Consider the following 19458-nt stretch of genomic DNA (forward strand, 5'->3'; position numbering starts at 1 on the left):
CTTTAGTTTGTTATTAAACTTTTTTTCTTTGAATCATTAGTGTTTCCTTTGAGTTTTTAATCTCCTTTTTTGGGGAGGAAGGGGGATATATTTCTTTCATGTTACGAGCTTTGCTCAAATGGCTCAAGATCCTTCATTGCCCATTCATAATTAAGAACAAGGCAATGTAAGGTTGACTGTGGTTAAGCGTATACAGGTCAGGCTTATTGATGTACGGGGCTTTCTTTTTGGGTGAAGATTTGGAGAAATGCCTTTTGCTGGAGTTCAGTTATATAGAAAAGGTTAGCATATTTCTCCCTAAGAATTATTTCTTGAAAGAAAAATTTTCCAGTTCTTGCTCAGGGTGGCAGATGTCCAGTTGCTAAGTCTTTTGTGAAGAAGTGGGGTATACTATTTCTTAGACAGATTTTTGATTTCTCCCCTGAATATACACACTTGGTACTCGGTGTTTTCTGATTCTTCAGCCTCTCAGAGCAGCCGTCCTACCTGTGGATTCTCGGGGATATCCTCCTCGAGCTAGTTTCATCAGCCATCCTCCTCCTTTTGCTTTTCAAATTCCAAATGTGTGTTAAACTATCTTATAACGTGATGGTCTCTGACTTCTCTGTAGTATTATGAGTTTATAATAAAAAATAACTAATAATTTCACATAATTTCTGTGGTATCTTGGAGGTAATAAGAGATATTCACATGTGATCAATTTGGCATCTTAAACTGGAACTTTGTTCTTTTAATTATCATTTGAGGGTTAATTAAATCTTTAGTTATTTAATATTCCTAAATATTAGATATATATGTAATTAACTTTATTACCCTGTTATGAATTGAGTTTTGCTTTAGAAATGTACTATATTTCTTATATTCATCCAGAGAATATAATAAGCTTGATGGCCTTTGGTTTAATACTAAAATAACTATTTCTACAAATTTCAGATTAGATGTACTTGGAACAGCTCAGATATCTCTATATTGTGAATTTCCACCGACTCCCCAACATAGAGATTAAAGCATTATAGAAATGTCTCAAGTTAAACAATATAAATACAAATTCATTTCTGAAGTTTATATGTAAATTAATAGAAGTGCATTTGGTATATTCACATATTTAGTTCCAACATACATGAGAATTATATATAATTTTAGACCATATTGAAAATTTGGGACATCAGTAGTCACATTTTATAAGTTTAGAATTAAATCACTCTAAGTGGGCACCTTCTTAACTCAACCTATGTTATCTTTTCTAAGCATTGTCAGGAGATGAGAAAGATTATTGAGTTCCTCTAGTCATTAGTGCTTTTTTAATCTCATGGATAAAAAAATTTAGTTTTAAATTATACAAAATTGAAAGTTCTTTAAGAGCAATGAATAAATCTATAAATCCCTATTATTTTCTGTCTTGTCTTAATATCACTTACTAGAAGGAAATAAAACACATATATGAATGTGTATTTATATACATATATGTACATATAAAATATTAGAAATGTTTTTTTCTAGAACTTTGGTTTTGATAAAGGCAGTATAATTCATGTCCTCCATAATAGCCATATCATATAGGAAGACATTTTTCTAAGCTTAAAAATGGTGAGGGGCCGGCCTGGTGGCTCAGCAATTAAGTTCACATGTTCTGCTTCAGTGGCCCGGGGTTCGCCAGCTTGGATCCGGGGTGCGGACATGGCACCGATTGGCAAACCATGCTGTGGTAGTCATCCCACATATAAAGTAGAGGAAGATGGGCACAGATGTTAGCTCAGAGCCAGTCTTCCTTGGTAAAAAGAGGAGAATTGGCAGCAGTTAGCTCAGGGCTAGTCTTCCTCAAAAAAAAAAAGTGGTGACATCTTTGACAATTATGTTTTCACAAACTTTGATGCAGTGTATATTATATCATTTTTAAATACTTGTTTTTATCCTTTTTCTTATATGATATTTCAAAAAATGTTTCTCATTAAAATACAATAGAATTGTTAATTCATATCTACCTCTATATTTCCATCTATCTATACATTAAATGGTATATGAAATATACTTACATTATTTAAGGTAATACATTCAATTCGTAGTTTCATGCTCTCAACACTATAGTGCCTTACATAGGGTCCATCCACGCTCAAAAGACAATTTAAAATTAAATTAGACAGGATTCAAGTTATTTCCCATGTCTGATATTAAGATTTCCTTCTCTATATGTCTTTCTCTTTCTCTATACCTTAGATTTTCAAAACTTATTTTTTGCACATACAATTGTTTTCTGTAAAATTTTCAAAACAAAGTAATATTTGAGATGCAGTTCATGGCAGGGTATTCAGACAGAGCTGAGCTGTATTTAAGCTTTAGAGGACCTGCACTAGGTTTTTTTTTTTTTTTTGAGGAAGATTAGCCCTGAGCTAACTGCTGCCAATCCTCCTCTTTTCACTGAGGAAGACGGGCCCTGAACTAACATCCGAGCCCATCTTCCTCTACTTTATATGTGGGACGCCTACCACAGAATGGTTTGACAAGTGGTGCCATGTCTGCACCCCGGATCCGAGCTGGCGAACCCTGGGCCACCGAAGCAGAACATGTGAACTTAACTGCTGGGTCACCGGGCCGGCCCCAGACCTGTACTAGTTTTAAAGTGAGTTTTTTCACTCACAAGTCTTGATTGCTCCTTCGCTAATGCTCCAATCTCTAGATATCACTTGTGATGTCATACTATGGTTATCTATTTATATGTTTATCTCCTTCTCTAGATTTATAGTTTATTGGGAAAAAATATAACAAAAACATAAATGTGCCTGGAAGAGCACCTGGCAGTGCTCCACACCTGTAGGATGAATGACCCAGTCATTTCTATATGTTACTGAGGTCACCCTGAGTAGGAAATAGAGTTCAACGCCTTTCCATGCCTCAAAGGTTATATAGGATCCAACTCCAGTACAGTTATGAAGCATAACATGTGAGGTCAGACTGCTACATCAATTCCCCGTTACTTCCTGATAGCTGTGTTACCTGTGAACACGTTTTCACACCTATCTTGTACGGTTGTCATAAAGATTTAATAAGATAATTTTTGCCACATGACTTTAAATTGCTTTTTCAAAGTAATGTCAAATACGACACCATTTTGGCATCCAGGTGATTCAATTATTGAAACAAACTAAGTTCTGTGCAACAAAACAAGACACCAGATTGTGCAAAACAGAATTAAAAAAATAAACAGCTATCCAAGAACTGTATGAGAATAAAATTTTCCGTGAATTATCATTTATGTTTAAAAAGTAGTCAAATTACATATATATGAGGAAAGATAAAAACAAAATGAAGGCCCTCTTAAGGTAAATAGAAGGATAGAAATACTCAATTTTTGCCCATAAAAGTCAAATTCGGAGGAGGGAAGCTTTTACCTGAAGGTCCAGGAAAATCATTGTTAAATGCTTAGAATGAGCCTTTAAGACAGAGGCAGAGACAGGGACAGATATATATCTGAGATATCTCTCTGTCTTTCTCTCTATTATATATGTTATATAATAGATATGTTATAAATATGTATATTAGATGTTATATATTACATATTAATATATACATTATATGTACTAGAGAGAGTCTAATCTAATCTAACAGAATTTCTGATGTATATTATGCTATTCCTTTCAGAATTTTGTGCTACAACATTATTCACTTTTTAGAAAGAATTATATACATTTTTCTAATTCCTATTTATAACGTTTCCAAATGCTTAGAAAAATGAGTTCCAGAGATAAGTATTTTAGCAAACGACGATAAACCACTCTTTGAACAGTTGGATCTTGCAATATTTATTTTGCAACCAACTCTAGAGGGTCTCAATATTTCCAAAGGTAAACTAAGGTAGGGGGCCATTTGAAAATAATACACAACAACTGGGAAAACAAGACATAAATCTTGAAGAATTGGTGGCAGGTAGTAAATGATGAATTGGCCAAAGATGGGCTGACAAACAACAATAGCAATAACATATAAACCTAAATATAAGATTCTGATATATTTGTGAATGTGGTTATTCCGAAAGTATTAGGAATAACTGCGACTATTATTACCATCTCTCTATAAAAAATGAGAAAATCAATTAAGAAAGGAAGAAGTCCAATGCAAGTCATAATATGAATATAAAATTTAAATGTTCTATAGCTCTACTAGCCTTAGTGGTCTAGTGGTTAAGATTTGGCCCTCTCAGGGTTCTCGTCAAGATGGCGCTGTGAGCAGACGTTGACCTCACCTCCTCCCATGAACACAACCAGGTTACAACAATTTTGGGAAGAATCACCCTGGATTTAAAACTGAAAACTGGGTAAAAAGAACCCCCACGACAAGGGATGGTCCTGACGAAAGCAGAAAAGGCAGTAACTCCGGCCGGAGAAGAAAAAAGCCAGCTTTGGGAGCAGCGGAGCTTCTCAGCTGGCCAGGTGGGAGCCACCATAAGGTACGAGCCCTCCCGGGAGGAGTGAGGTCTGGAGCAGGGCAATACTGCTATAACCATCCTTCAGACTCAGCCCAACTGAGAGGGGGGTCTTACTGTCTGGCTTTGCTGGCTGTTAACTGCAGCGAGGACACCCCAGAAAAGCTATCGGCCAAAAGCCGAAAAGATCCGGGTCTTAAAGGGCCCACGCACAAACTCATTGCAGCAACCTAAAATCACCAGAGAGAGGGCTGACTGTCCTTTGGTGACACAAGACTCACCTGGTGGGCTCTGGGGGCATCTTGGTGAGAGGAGGATCCTCTCCGGAGACTGAGACATTGGTGGGGGCCGTTGTTCTGAGCTGGTCCAGGCGTGCTGATATGGACACCAGGGGGGGCCATTGAGGTGCATCCCTTGGGCTGTTAGCCCAGGGGTCTGCCACACCCACTAGAGCACAGATTTAATCCAGTTCAGCCAGGGCCGGCAATCCACCCTAGGGACTGGCCCCACCTAACAGCAAGCCCTCAGGCTACTATTCAGCCTGCATTGACTGAGTGCCTTGATCCTTCCTCTACAGGCATGCAAGGGTGTCTGCTTCTGTGGGGCAGGGCTTGTGTGAGGACCAGCTGAACTGTGGGGGGCATTGGGGCAGAGGTGGAGGCCTCTGCAGTGTGGCGGTGGGGTACACTCCAGGGGGTTGAGAAGTGTGCATGGACCAGGACTGTGTTGACAGTGTATGTGGTCCAGTGGGGGGTGAGGCTTCTCAGTGGCAGAGGACTTGTGCTTCACAAATAGCCATAAAAAGGATCAGCCCCACCTTCCAAAGCCTGAAACAACTGAGTGCCTCCATGCCAAGGGCTAGCCCCACTCAGCTGCACTCCTAAGAGAACTGACAACAGCCTTGTTGGCCTCAGGCCTATCACAATTGTACACCCCTGAGCCTAGCAACCAGTTACACTGGGTACCAACCCAATTAGGAGGACAATTGCAATAAGAGTGTGCTAATAGACTTTGTAGCCGACAGTGCTGAGGTCCCTCCAAACCGGATTTACAAACAGCTGACCAGGGAAGGAAAGATCACACTCCCTGGGTACCTGCAGTGGGAGCAGCCCTGCCACAGCAGAAGAACACAAGTAGCCCACAAAGGGGTTGCTCCTGGTTCTTATGGTCTGGTGATGAGAGGGAAGCACGCTGTTGGGCCTCATAAGGCCACTTCTCCAAGATCAGGAGACTAGCCGACTCACCTAGTACAAAGAAAATAGCACAGAGAAAGAGGCACAATGAGGAGGCAAAGGAATACTTTCCAAGCAAGGGAACAGGATAAAACACCAGAAAAAGAATTAAGTGAAACAGAAACTAGCGACCTCCTTGACAAAGAATTCAAACAAAATATAATGAGGATGCTCACAGATATGCAGAGAAGAATGGATGAACACAGTGAGCACATCAGCAAAGAATTGGAAGATATAAAAAAGAACCAATCAGAAATGAAGAATACAATACTTGAAATGAGAAATTCACTAGAAGGACTCAATAGCAGAGTAGAGGAAGCAGAAGAACAGATCAGCGAGCTAGATGAAAGATTAGAGGAAATCACCCAAGCAGAACAGAAAAGAGAAAAAAGAATTAGACAGAATGAGAACAGTGTAAGGGAACTCTGGGACAATATTAAGCGTGGTAACATTCAGATTATAGGGGTCCCAGAGGGAGACGAGAGAGACAAAGGGGCAGAAAATTTATTTGTCAAAATAATAGAGGAAAATTTTCCTCACCTGAGGAAGGAAACAGACATCCAAGTTGAGGAAGCACAGAGAGCTCCAAACAAAAGAAGCCCAAAGAGGCCCACACCAAGACATACTATAATCAAATGTTTAAAATTAAAGACAAAGAGAGAATCCTAAAAGCAGCAAGAGAAAGGCCACAAGTGACATATAAAGGGAAGCCCATCAGGCTGTCAGTGGACTTCTCAGCCAAGACCCTATAGGCGATAAGAGAATGGCACAACATATTTGAAGTGCTAAAAGGAAAAAGCCTACAACCAAGAATACTCCATCCATCAAGACTGTCATTCAGAATGGAAGGAGAGATAAAGAGCTTCCCAGATAAGCAAAAATTAAAGGAGTTTATCACCAAGAAACCAGTTCTACAAGAAATGCTGAAGGGACTTATTTAAGTGGGAAAGTAATGACCACAAATAGAGATAAAAGAAAAAATATTATCAAAAAAACCCAAAACAACAAGAAAAAACAGGCAATAAAATCAGTTGTAACGTAAAAGTACAGTAAAGGCAGCAGATCAACTACCTGTGAAGGTAATATGAAGGTTAAAAGACAAATGTACTAAAATTACCTATTTCAATGATAAGAGGGTAATGGATAGACGCACACTAAAGAAAAGACTATATATGATGTGAAAAACATATAATGTGGGAGGAGAGTAGTGAAAAAGCAGAGCTTTTAGAAAGAGTTCAAGCTAAAGAGTCTATCTACCCAATATAGACTGTTATATGCATAGTATATTAAATAGGATCCTCTTGGTAACCACAAACCAGAAACCTATAACAAGCAGGAAAAAAAGTAAGACAAAAGAAATCAAACATATTACTAAAGATAGCCATCAAACCACAAGTGAGGAGAGCAAGAGAAAAAAAGAAAGGAACTGAGAAGAACTACTAAAACACCCAAACAAAGGAAAAAGTGACAAAATGGCAATAAATACATATTTATCAATAGCTGCTTTAAATGTCAATGGATTAAATGCTCCAATCAAATGCCATAGGGTGGCCAACTGGGTAAAAAACCAAAATCCATGTGTATGCTGCATACGTCAGACCTACAGACACTCGTAAACTGAAAGTGAAAGGATGGAAAAAGATATTCCATGCAAAGGGCGAAGAAAAGAAACCGGGGGTAGCAATACTTATATCAGACAAAATAGACTTTAAATCAAAAACTGTAATAAGAGACAAAGATGGGCACTACATAATGATAAAGGGAACAATCCAACAAGAAAATATAACACTTGTAAATATCTACGCAGCTAACATAGGAGCACCTAAATATATAAAGCAATTATTAACAGACATAAGAGGAGAAATAGACAGTAACACAATAATGGTAGGGGACTTTAACACTCCACTTACAACAATGGATAGATCATCTAAACAGAAGATCAATAAGGAAACACTCACCTTAAAGGACACATTAGACCAGATGGACTTAGTAGATATATATAGAACATTCCATCCAAAAACCACAGAATACACATTCTCTTCAAATGCCCATGGAACATTCTCCAGGACTGATCACATATTAGGCCACAAAACAAGTCTCAATAAATTTAAGAAGATCAAAATAATCCCATGCATCTTTTCTGACCACAAAGGTATGAAACTGGAAATCAACTACAGAAAGAAACCCAGAAAAGCCACAAAAATGTGGAGATTGAAGAAAATGCTACTGAACAATGATTGGGTCAATGAAGAAATCAAAGAAGAAATCAAAAAATTCCTGGAGACAAATGAAAATGAAAACACGACATGCCAAAATCTGTGGGATACAGCAAAAGCGGTTCCACGAGGGAAGTTTATAGCAATTCAGGCCTACCTCAACAAAGAAGAAAATCCCAAATAGACAATCTAAAAGTGCACCTAAAGGTACTGGAAAAAGAACAACAAACAAAGCCCAAAATCAGCAGAAGGAAGGAAATAATAAAACTCAGAGCAGAAGTAAATGAAATAGAGACTAAAAAAACAATAGAAAAAATTAATGAAACCAAGAGCTGGTTCTTTGAAAAGATAAACAAAATTGACAAACCCTTAGCTAGACTCACCAAGAAAGAAAGAGAGAAGGCTCAAATAAATAAAATCAGAAACGAAAGAGGAGAGATTACAACGGACACCTCAAAAATACAAAAGATAATAAGAGAATACTATGAAAAGCTATACGCCAACAAATTGGATAATCTAGACGAAATGGATAAATTCCTAGAAACATACAACCTTCCAAAACTGGACCAAGAAGATGTAGAAAATTTGAATAAACCGATCACCAGTAAGGAGATTGAAACAGCAATTAAAAACCTCCCAAAAAATAAAAGTCCAGGACCAGATGGCTTCCCTGGTGAATTCTACCAAACATTCAAAGAAGACTTAATACCTCTCCTTCTCAAACTCTTCCAAAAAATTGAAGAGGAGAGGAGGCTTCCTAACTCCTTCTATGAAGCAAACATTATCCTGATACCAAAACCAGACAAGGACAACACAACAAAAGAAAATTACAGGCCAATATCACTGATGAACATCGATGCAAAAATCCTCAACAAAATACTAGCAAATCGAATACAACAATATATTAAAAAGATCATACATCATGATCAAGTGGGTTTCATTCCAGGGATGCAGAGATGGTTCAACATCTGCAGCTCTATCAATATAATACACCACATTAACAAAATGAAGAATAAAAATCACGTGATCATCTCAATAGATGCAGAGAAAGCATTTGACGAGATACAGCATCCATTTATGATAAAAACTCTAAATAAAATGGGTAGAGAAGGAAAATACGCCTATATAGTAAAAGCCATATATGACAAACCCACAGCAAATATTATTCTCAATGGAGAAAAAGTGAAAGCTATCCCTGTAAGAACAGGAACCAGACAAGGATGCCCACTGTCACCACTCTTATTTAACATAGTATTGGAAGTCCTAGCCAGAGCAATCAGGCAAGGAAAAGAAATAAAAGGGATCCACATTGGAAAAGAAGTGAAATTGTCACTCTTTTCAGACGACATGGTTTTATATGTAGAAAACCATAAAGAGTCCACTAAAAAACTTTTAGAAATAATAAAAGAATACAGTCAAGTTGCAGGATACAAAATCAATGTTCAAAAATCTGTTGCGTTTCTATACACTAACAACGAAGTAGCAGAAAGAGAAATTAAGAATACAATCCCATTTACAATTGCAACAAAAAGAATAAAATACCTAGGAGTAAACTTAACAAAAGAGGTGAAAGACCTATACCCTGAAAACTATAAGGCATTGTTGAAAGAAATCAAAGAAGACACAAAGAAATGGAAAGCTATTCCGTGCTCTTGGATTGGAAGAATTAACATTGTTAAAATGTCCATACTTCCTAAAGCAATCTATAGATTCAACGCAATCCCTATCAAAGTTCCAACAACATTTTTTACAGAAATAGAACAAAGAATCCTAAAATTTATATGGAACAACAAAAGACTCCGAATAGCCAAAGGATTCCCGAGAAAAAAGAACAAAGCTGGAGGTATCACCCTCCCAGATTTCAAATTATACTACTAAGCCATAGTAACCAAAACAGCATGGTACTGGCACAAAAACAGACACACAGATCAATGGAACAAAATTGAGAGCTCAGAAGTAAACCCACACGTTTATGGACAGCTAATATTCGACAAGGGAGCCAAGAGCATACGATGGAGAAAGGAGAGTCTCTTCAATAAATAGTGTTGGGAAAACTGGACAGCCACATGCAAAAGAATGAAAGTAGACCATTCCCTTACACCATGCACAAAAATCAACTCAAAATGGATTAAAGACTTGAATGTAAGACCTGAAACCATGAGACTTCTAGAAGTAAACATAGGCAGTATGCTCTATGACATTGGTCTGAGCAGCATATTTTCAAGCCCCATCTCTGACCGGGCAAGGGAAACAAAAGGAAAAATGAACAAATGGGATTACATCAAACTAAAAAGCTTCTGCACAGCAAAGGAAACCATCAACAAAACGAAAAGACAACCTAACAATTGGGAGAAGATATTTGCAAACCACATATCAGATTATCCAAAATATACAAAGAACTCATACAGCTCAACAACAAAAAAAACCAACAATCCAATTAGAAAATGGGCAAAAGATCTGAACAGAGATTTCTCCAAAGAAGATATACAGATGGCCAACAGGCATATGAAAAGATGCTCAACATCATTAGCTATCAAGGAAATGCAAATCAAAACTACAATGAGGTATCACCTCACTCCAGGCAGAATGGCTATAATTAACAAGACAGGAAACAACAAATGTTGGAGAGGGTGTGGAGAGAAGGGAACCCTTGTTCACTGCTGGTGGCAGTGCAAACTGGTGCAGCCACTATGGAAAGCAGTTTGGAGTATCCTCAGAAAATTAAGGATAGATCTACCATATGATCCAGCTATTCCACTGCTGGGTATTTATCCAAAGAACTTGAAAACACAAAGGCATAAAGATACTTGCACCCCTATTTTCATTGCCACATTATACACAATAGCCAAGACTTGGAAGCAACCTAGGTGCCCATCAAGGGACGAATGGATAAAGAAGATGTGGTGTTTATACACGAGGGACTACTACTCAGTCATAAGAAATGACGAAATCCAGCCATTTGTGACAACATGGGTGGACCTTGAGGGTATTATGCTGAGTGAAATAAGTCAGAGGGAGAAAGTCAAATGCCATATGATCTCACTCATAAGTAGAAGATAAAAACGACAAAAAAAAAAAAAAACCACACATAGCGTTGAGATTGGACTGGTGGTTACCACTGGGGAAGTGGGGAAGGGGGAGGGCAAAAGGGGTGATTAGGGTCACATGTGAGGGGATGCACTATAATTAGTGTTTGGGTCGTGAACATGATGTAATGTATCCAGAATTTGAAATGTGATGTACATCTGAAAAAAATAAAAATTAAACAACAACAACAAAAGATTTGGTCCTCTCACTACCACCACCTGGGTTTGTTTTCAGGTCAGGGAACCACACCACCTGGCTGGGGTTGTCATCCTGCTTGTTACTGTTCTGCTGAAAGCTGTGCCACCCATATTTCAGACACCAGCAGAGTCCCCTAGTGGACAGGTTCCAGCAGAGCTTCCAGACTCAGACTAGGAAGTAGGACCCGGCCACCAACTTCCAAAAAGATTGGCCATGAACACTCTATGAACAGCAGTAGAGCAGTGCCTAATAGAGCGCTGGAAGGTGAGAGGATGGCTCAAAAAGACCCAGGCAGGGTTTTGCTCTGCTGTTGGAAGGTCACCTGGGCATCAGATTAGACTCAGCAGCACTAACAAAACCTTGCACTACTGGATTTTGAAAATGTAATGATGGCCATTTTCCTTTTTGTCATAAACATTTTAGCATGTTCTCTAAATCTTCAAAGTCCACATCTTGTGTATTAATTCTTTTTCAAATGTCTGCAAAGTAAGAAATTAAACAGGCGGAGCAATGTGCATGTCCATTTCCTGGTTCCATTTTTTTCCTTCACTTATGCTCAAGTCGAAATGCTGTAAATAATATTCTTTGCATGGCCTCTTTAATATCATCCTTTTTAAAAATACTTAGCAATATAACGAAGTAATTCAGCATTTGAGAAAAATTTAATACATAATTAATAACAATGTTTAAAAATACAGTATCCCCCAATGAAAAGATCCAAGTTAGAACAGTAGCCCTTGGAAAAGATCTGCTTTTCTGTGACAGTATGTATGGCAATCCTTCAAATAACATCAAGGTAAACACACACGCTGTGTTAGAGAAAGGGTCAATTCTGGTGTATGCATTGTGTTCCTCATTCAGATCAGGTGCTTTTGTTTTTGATAAACTTTGGAACTGTTCAGAAAAGGTAAACAAAAGGAGAAATGCATTCTACTCTTCTATACCATGCACTCTCTGAGAGCAAACTAGCATTTCAAAGCAATGTATTTATGTTGTCGTTCACCATTGTTTGCCCTGCATCTGGTTTGACGCCTTGATCATCATTTTATAGAATAAAAATACTAAGTAAAATCCTAAGAACATATATTTCTTTCTAACAATGTCCATTTACTTTAGGATAATGTATTTTAAAGCTTTGTTAGGAGTCATAGTGTTTTTAAATGGAACATATATTAAATATTGGAATTATATGTGAACGCATTTAAAACAATAGAATATGTATGTGTGAATATATACGAAACATATATATAGGATGTGTAAAAATAGCATATATATGTATGCATGTATGAAAATATATGTATATATAGAGAGAATATTGGTAAAATTTTTATTCATGGATACTAAAACTAAGATTTTGTCTTCCTTTTTCATTCTTTTAAATCTTTCTTTCCCAAGTGAATATTAACTGGATAATAAAACAATGTCAAAATAATCATCATTATCATTTAAGAACTTTAGTCGGAAAAGTATCTTGTAAAAGACGCAAGACTTTTGTAAAGTCATGGACATGTCACAGTTACTGGCATACATGGCATGGTACCTTTTCCCTCTATGTTCTTAGTATTCTTTGGCTTAAGGTATGTAAGGTATAAATGAATAATTCATGATGGTTGAAAATCTTTCCATTCCATGGCATTTTTACTCCAAAATGACATTGTAGTGATATTTTTATTTGTAATTCAGTTTGTTACTTAAAAGAAAGTACCAGCCAAGAAAAGTCATAAAATAGGACTATATTTTTGTTTTACATATGTATTTACACATTTATGTAAATATTTTAGTTTAGCATACTATTGTATGAGCTATGGGTAGAGAGAGGTGTGACTATAATAATTTGAATCTAAAGTTTACGTAGCTGTTAATAAAAATGTTTTCATGTAACGTTTTTTACTAATATATGTACTTCTCATGTAGACAATCTAGACATCTATGTAGACATTTACATTTTACCTATCATTGTGGTATAATGTCAGTTATTTGTATTTATAAAATGCTTTCTCCTTTCGATGAAATATTCAATATATTTTTAAAACATATATTTAATTTTCCTTTTACTTTCTAGATGCAAATGTAGTCTTTCTTAGTACAAATCTGTAATATCTTGCTAAATTGTTTTTTTTTCCCTACATTCAAGAACCTGATGCTATACTAACGCAACAGAGCATCATTCTGGAATGACCCTTATTTTATTCAGTAATAAAAATAACTTTACTTTCATCTCCAGATGTTTATGAGCATTTCTACTTCACATTATCTTAAACAGAGAGCTTCGCTTTTCTTATTGGTCATGACAAAAGCTAAACAGTCAACTAACTTTCATGGACTTGATTTGGTGTTACTGGCAACATCAGAGATAGTATCAGGAAACACTTTGGCCATTTCCTTCACTTTTTACTTCAGCCCAAGGCAGTTTCTCCTATGTAAGCCATAGTACCAGAGAGGTCCTCTGTAATTCCTTGCAGTAGAAGTAATTTGGTGTGTTAGAAGATGAATTTCCTGTAGCTTCTTCAGTCACTTTTCTTTATATCAGAGAACAATTCCAAGGAAGTCTATAGTAGACGGAGCGAATAGATTTCTAGAGCATTCAGGAGAGGTGAAACAATATCAGTCTGCATTTTACTAATAATTCTTTGAAATCTAAATATTATATATGCATGTGGGTGTTTTTTCCTGTTATAAAATGAATATATTTTTATTATAAATTATGATATAACATGTATAAGCCAAAAGAGAAAAATGAAAGAAAGGAAAGGAAAGGAAAAGGGGAAAAATAGTGAAAAATACAGAGAAAAAGAAATCAAAAATTCAAAAAGGAAAGGTTCTTCCTTTCAGAAATACAGATAACTGGACAGAGAATGAGGGACGGAAGGGAGACGGGAGTTTGGCAAGCAAGAAAAAGGCATGGAATGGGGAAGAAAAATGAAGGGAAGAGTGAAAAGAGGAAGGAAGGAAAGAAGCAAGGAAGGAAAAGACAGTGCATGTTGTACATTTAATAAATCAATGACCTGTGTGTCTGCTCCAAGAGTTTGATTTTTTCCACTCCACCATTCATTTTGTTACTCTTGAATGCTGAGTCCTGAATGTGTTGTGTTTCCACTAATCTCCAAATTCCTGCTTCTCAACCCCAATCATTTTTCTTCAGTTTCATTTTTTTTAATAGTGCTTGTCTTTGTACAGAAAGATGGCAGTCGTTAGTGGGGAAGGTGTGGATGAAGAGGCAGAAACCTGAGTTTGGGAAACATTGTTGTCTGTGTTTAAGTGCAGCATCCATGGGCTTCAAAGGACAAATGACTCAATTACATGATTGATACAGACCCCTGGTATTCGAGCCAGGAAAATAAAGAGAAGGGATATAATGATTGACTGTGATTCTGTCTTTGTTTTTTTCTTAATTCATTAGTCCCCTTCTGGAGGTGAAACCAGGGTACGCCATTCCCTGAAGAATCGCTGGGTAAGTTCCACTGTAGCTGTCAAGCAGAAATGTCATTTTGAACACTCTTAGAACTTTCCTTGTGAGCGTACTTTATAATAATTCTGACTTGCACTTCTGGCAATAGAAATTTCTAGGTTTAACATAAATATTCAATACCCCTTCCACCTCCTTCAACTGTCAGCTTCAACTCATCTCATATCTTTAAAAGTTTAATAGCTTAGATTTGTATAGCATTTAAGTGTTTTCAAGTCGATTTCAGAAATAAAATTTCATTTCATTCTCAAACAATCCCTCAGATGTCAAAATTAATATCCCAATTTTAGAGACAAAGGAACTGAAGCCCAAAGAGATTAACTGCGCTTTCCTGGGTTACCTGGACAGAAACTGGCAGAAATAAGATTACAACTCAACTTTTCTGATGCCTGTGTTAGTGAAAAAAAAGTCTATTTCTGTTTTGTTTTGATTTGGTTTTCATTTTATAAGACAAGCATCTGTAGGGGGAAAAGCAAGATCTCTCTAACCTCTCCTTTTTTCATGTAAATGCACCAGGCCCCCTAGGTTTATCAGTCCCACTACAATGATGCTTGTAAGTGCCTAAGGAGAAATTATGATTTCTCTATCTTTCCACACGGAAGAGTTCAACTTATAATAGCAACTTCTGTTGGAAAAGGACTCTAGCCATGGAAGGAATCTGGTAACAATTCCATGCATAAATGGCATTATCTGAGATCTCCTCTGAGAGGTCAGAGAAACAGAGAGTCCTGACTCACTGAAACCAATATCCATTTTATTTAACACCTCTTCATTTTTCACCTACACATGTATTCACTTACTCATTCAAATATATTTGTTGAGGTACTTCTTGCTGAGGACAAACCAACATTCCCAATAGCTAACACAGAGTGATATATAACACTCTAGATTTTAAGAAGATTTGCCACCAAATGACAAGATTTATTTTTCTGAACTAAAACTAAGACCAAAGGGAAAAGTGTTTAAAAACTAAAAGACAAGGAAAAAATTCATTATGTAACCTTCAACAATACTTGGACTGTGGGAGACTCAGCTTGCAGGAAACGGTTGCGTTCTCAGTGCAATTTGTAAGACATCCCTGCATTATCCCTGTGGTCAAGGCTTTCTGGTGATGAATGAATCTGACTTTTACATGCCTGGGTAGTTAGGCTCTTTTTGTTAAATGATTCATTAAACTCAGTAAATCCAGAGAGAAGAGCTAGTTAGAGGAGGTACCGTATTTCATGCATGCTTGTTAAGTTCTTTCTTCATATAATGAGCAGAGTTTCAAAACTTTTGACTATACTGCCACTAGCAATAAAATACTTTCCTAAGATATGTAGGGTACGACTTTCTGTTTCTGGAATATATTTGCTGTAGATGGAGAAAACTGGGGAGGGCCAAGTTATCACATATGCTCCGTTATCTCAAGTGAGAATGTTTTGAGCATCAAAATTTAGTCCTCATTCTATCTTACAACTTTACAACTTTTTTACTCATATAGTTGTTTGTAATCCATTGTGACAAAATTCTCAGCTCTTTAAAAAACAAAATTTTACAAGGAAGGTTAATAAAGAATGATTTCTACTTATTGAAAAGAGAAATTAAATCCACAGTTCTTATGTGTGCATGTGTATTTGTGTGTGCTCTGCTTTATATTAATCCATATCCCTGTGAAACATAGGATCAACTTTAGTGTAGAAGTTACATTTTGGAAATTGCTTTTGCATTGTCATTAAACATATATTTAGAAAATACTGAGAATAAAATGCAGCAACTAACGAATCATGACATTACAAAATATAATTGAGTTTGACTGGCTCTTGGCAGGTTGGAATTTCTTTTTTTTTTCTGCTTTTTTCTCCCCAAATCCCCCCAGCATATAGTTGTATATCTTTGTAGTTGTGGATCCTTCTAGTTGTGGCATGTGGGATGCCGCCTCACCGCGGCCTGATGAGCTGTGCCATGTCTGCACCCAGGATCTGAACCAGCAAAACTCTGGGCCGCGGAAGTAGAGCTCGCGAACCCAACCACTTGGCCACAGGGCCAGCCCCAGGTTGGAATTTCTTATATGGCTCTACTGCATTTAATCTAGGATCTTAGCAAAGTTAAGTACAATTACAACCTTGAGTTTTCCTATTGACAAAAGAGGTAAATTGTCTACTAACATACCATAGAGTTAGGCTCACAGGTAATTTATTTCTTTTTATTAATGTATTATAATCTTTATCATGTATTCAATAAAATTACATCTGCAAATATGTTTTCATACAATAAGTCCACTCTATTCTCTAAAGAGATGTATATTATGTTCTATTGTAGCCTACGCAGTTAAAAATTTCAGAGAATGGAAATATCTTCTTTCTTTGAAAGATTTTCTGTTAGATGTACTGTTGGGAGCTTCATCCTCTTACTATATGAAATTTTGAGCTTTGTGTATTTGGTCTTAGATATAACCTAAAATATGTTTTTATATACAATCATTTAATTTACATTACTCATCTTGCGAATTGAGTATTTCTGTACCGAACCAGGAACTTGTGGCTAATATTAGCAAACTCTACTGATTTTTTCACAATGTAGACTTTTTTCTTATTTTTCAATTTTTTGCCTTAATATTAATGCTTTATTCATTCTATTTTTCTTTGTTCTCCATTTATATAATATATTTTTAAATTATCTGAGGTTGCAATTCTTCATCAAGTTTAGGTCTATTTTCTAATGTAAGCAACCCAGAAGTATTTCTGTTTTATTTTATATTAATCATTTTGAATTTTATTTATTTACCAAGTATTTTGCAATTGGCCTCTCTCTCTCTCTCTCTCTCTTTTCTTTCTCTCTGTCTCTCATCCACCCCAACCCTCAGCCTTTGCTCTGCAGTATGTTATGTTTTACTTTATAATGTTAGGGGAAGGAATGGAAATTCTCTCCATCTTTTTGCTAATGATTAGATAAAGATGTCAACATAACTTTTATTTACCATGTGTAAGGCCTTTTTCAAGGGATGTGGGCACTACAGGCGATTGTCTGATTGCCAGCAGGTGCTGGTCTGATGCCCAAAGCATTAGATTAAGGGTCAGGACACCTGACTCTCATTACCAAGCACCTGTGTCTAGGACCAAGTTGTGCTTATTTATCTCATCTGTAAAGGAAAGCGTTTGGAAACAATTTATTATATCCCTTCCACTCAAAATTACAGAGTTTCTTCTGAGAAATACTATCAGTTTACCATGGCTACTGCTTCTGTCAAGAGAAAATTTAGAGAGATTTACTGGATATGAATATTTTATTTAGGGATAAACAAACTGGTCACGAACAGGGAGTTCTCAACCAAACATGGTTAGAAGTTCAACTTTCAGTAGTGACAGCTCAGTTTATAAAGCACCATCTCCTGAGAGATGATGAGTTTCTCCTGGCCAAGCCCTGTCTTCTATGATACTGGATAGTCCTCTCACCGGATGTGGATGTTCTGTGTTCCAGCCCTCTCACAGTAGAAAGAATGTAGACAATGTTGGAAGGATGAAGCTGATGTTCTGAAAAGTTTTCAGTTGGCTCATTTCTAGTTCTCTGTCCCCAGCAAAGTAACCACAGAAAAATTGCACCATTTTCAGGAGGGCAGCCACATAGAGGTGGGTTCAGCTTGCTTCACGGAGGTCAACAACAAAACATAACGCACATACATGCAGGCAAGGCGATGGTGTGTGTGTGTGTGATGAACATTTTACGAATTATCTTACTGAAATCTATCTCCTACAGGTTAACATCAGAATGTGTTTTGGAACTTCATTTGTAATACTCAGATTAGTTATAACTGCACCAGTGATCATGGCAGTCAAACACTGTGTTTGCCATTGTTAAAAATAGGGATTACGAGCTTGTGATTTGTACTATTTTAAACAAATTAAGTTGTCCAAGCTCACAAAAAAGAAGCGTTTCACAGTCTATTATTCATGTCTGTCTCTGTGCTTCAGAGTAAGTACATTGTTTTCTATTGTGATTGGTAACTAGAAACATTCCTTTTCATTGCATAAGCTTGCTTGTTTGTAGCTGATTGGTTAGGAAGTTGTAAATTCATGCTGACATGAGGAGAGCTTAAGTTTTGTTGAAAGTCAGTCAGCACTTTGGGGAAATCAGGAAAGTTTTGGTTATGTGACTAGGAGTGTTTGATCTAAGAGTATATTCAAACCACAGCCACCATTTTGGTTTTTCTTTCATACTTCCTATATAGGAGCTCTATGAGAAAAAAAGCAATTTGGAGAAGAATATGTCACCTGGCAGGTGCACATGACTAGATGACTTGCCACAGATTACATATGTTGAGGCAACTCAAAGTCTCAAGTTCTCAAACTGATTTATAGACAGGCACAAAGAATAACATAGAACCCTATCACATAAAAAGTCAAATACCTAAAATTTTACCTCATGAACAATAAGGAAGATGAACATTAGCAAAGCCGATTTCTAGTCTTTGTAATTGTAAAATCAGTTACCATGTAAAAAATGGAAATTTCAAGTAAATCGGTACACAGATAAATCATATCCATGCACAAATGGTTTCAAGACAGGATTTTCTGGCACCAGAGAATAATCTGGTTATTTTAATCACTTTCTAATCTTTAATCTCTTTGTAATTTGTTACTTTTGTATGCTTATTTTTTCTTTATGCCTGATTTTATCTCAGTAGTAAAATTAGGATGTGATCCCTTATATTTTCTTATTTACATACTGAAAATGAGTCAAAAGTATATTTCCATTAGTAGAAATATAAGTCATATAGTATAAAGGGTGTTTCCACGTTCCAAATTTACAGGATGAGGATGATACTATATTATGTAATATTTGAAAACTACATAGTCTTTATAT

General features: G+C 36.6%; 1 long non-coding RNA gene across 1 annotated transcript in view; it reads left to right on the forward strand.

Moving 5' to 3' along the window:
• Positions 1 to 4193: 4193 nt before the first annotated feature.
• Positions 4194 to 19458, forward strand: part of LOC139084600 (uncharacterized) — a 55894-nt gene continuing 40629 nt past the window's right edge. Inside the window, exons 1-2 of the long non-coding RNA XR_011542106.1 lie at positions 4194 to 4441; positions 14551 to 14601. This is a non-coding gene — a long non-coding RNA (uncharacterized lncRNA). The remainder of the gene's footprint in view (positions 4442 to 14550; positions 14602 to 19458) is intronic.

The sequence above is a fragment of the Equus przewalskii genome, chromosome 7 (assembly GCF_037783145.1).
Source record: "Equus przewalskii isolate Varuska chromosome 7, EquPr2, whole genome shotgun sequence".
Lineage (NCBI taxonomy): Eukaryota > Metazoa > Chordata > Mammalia > Perissodactyla > Equidae > Equus > Equus przewalskii.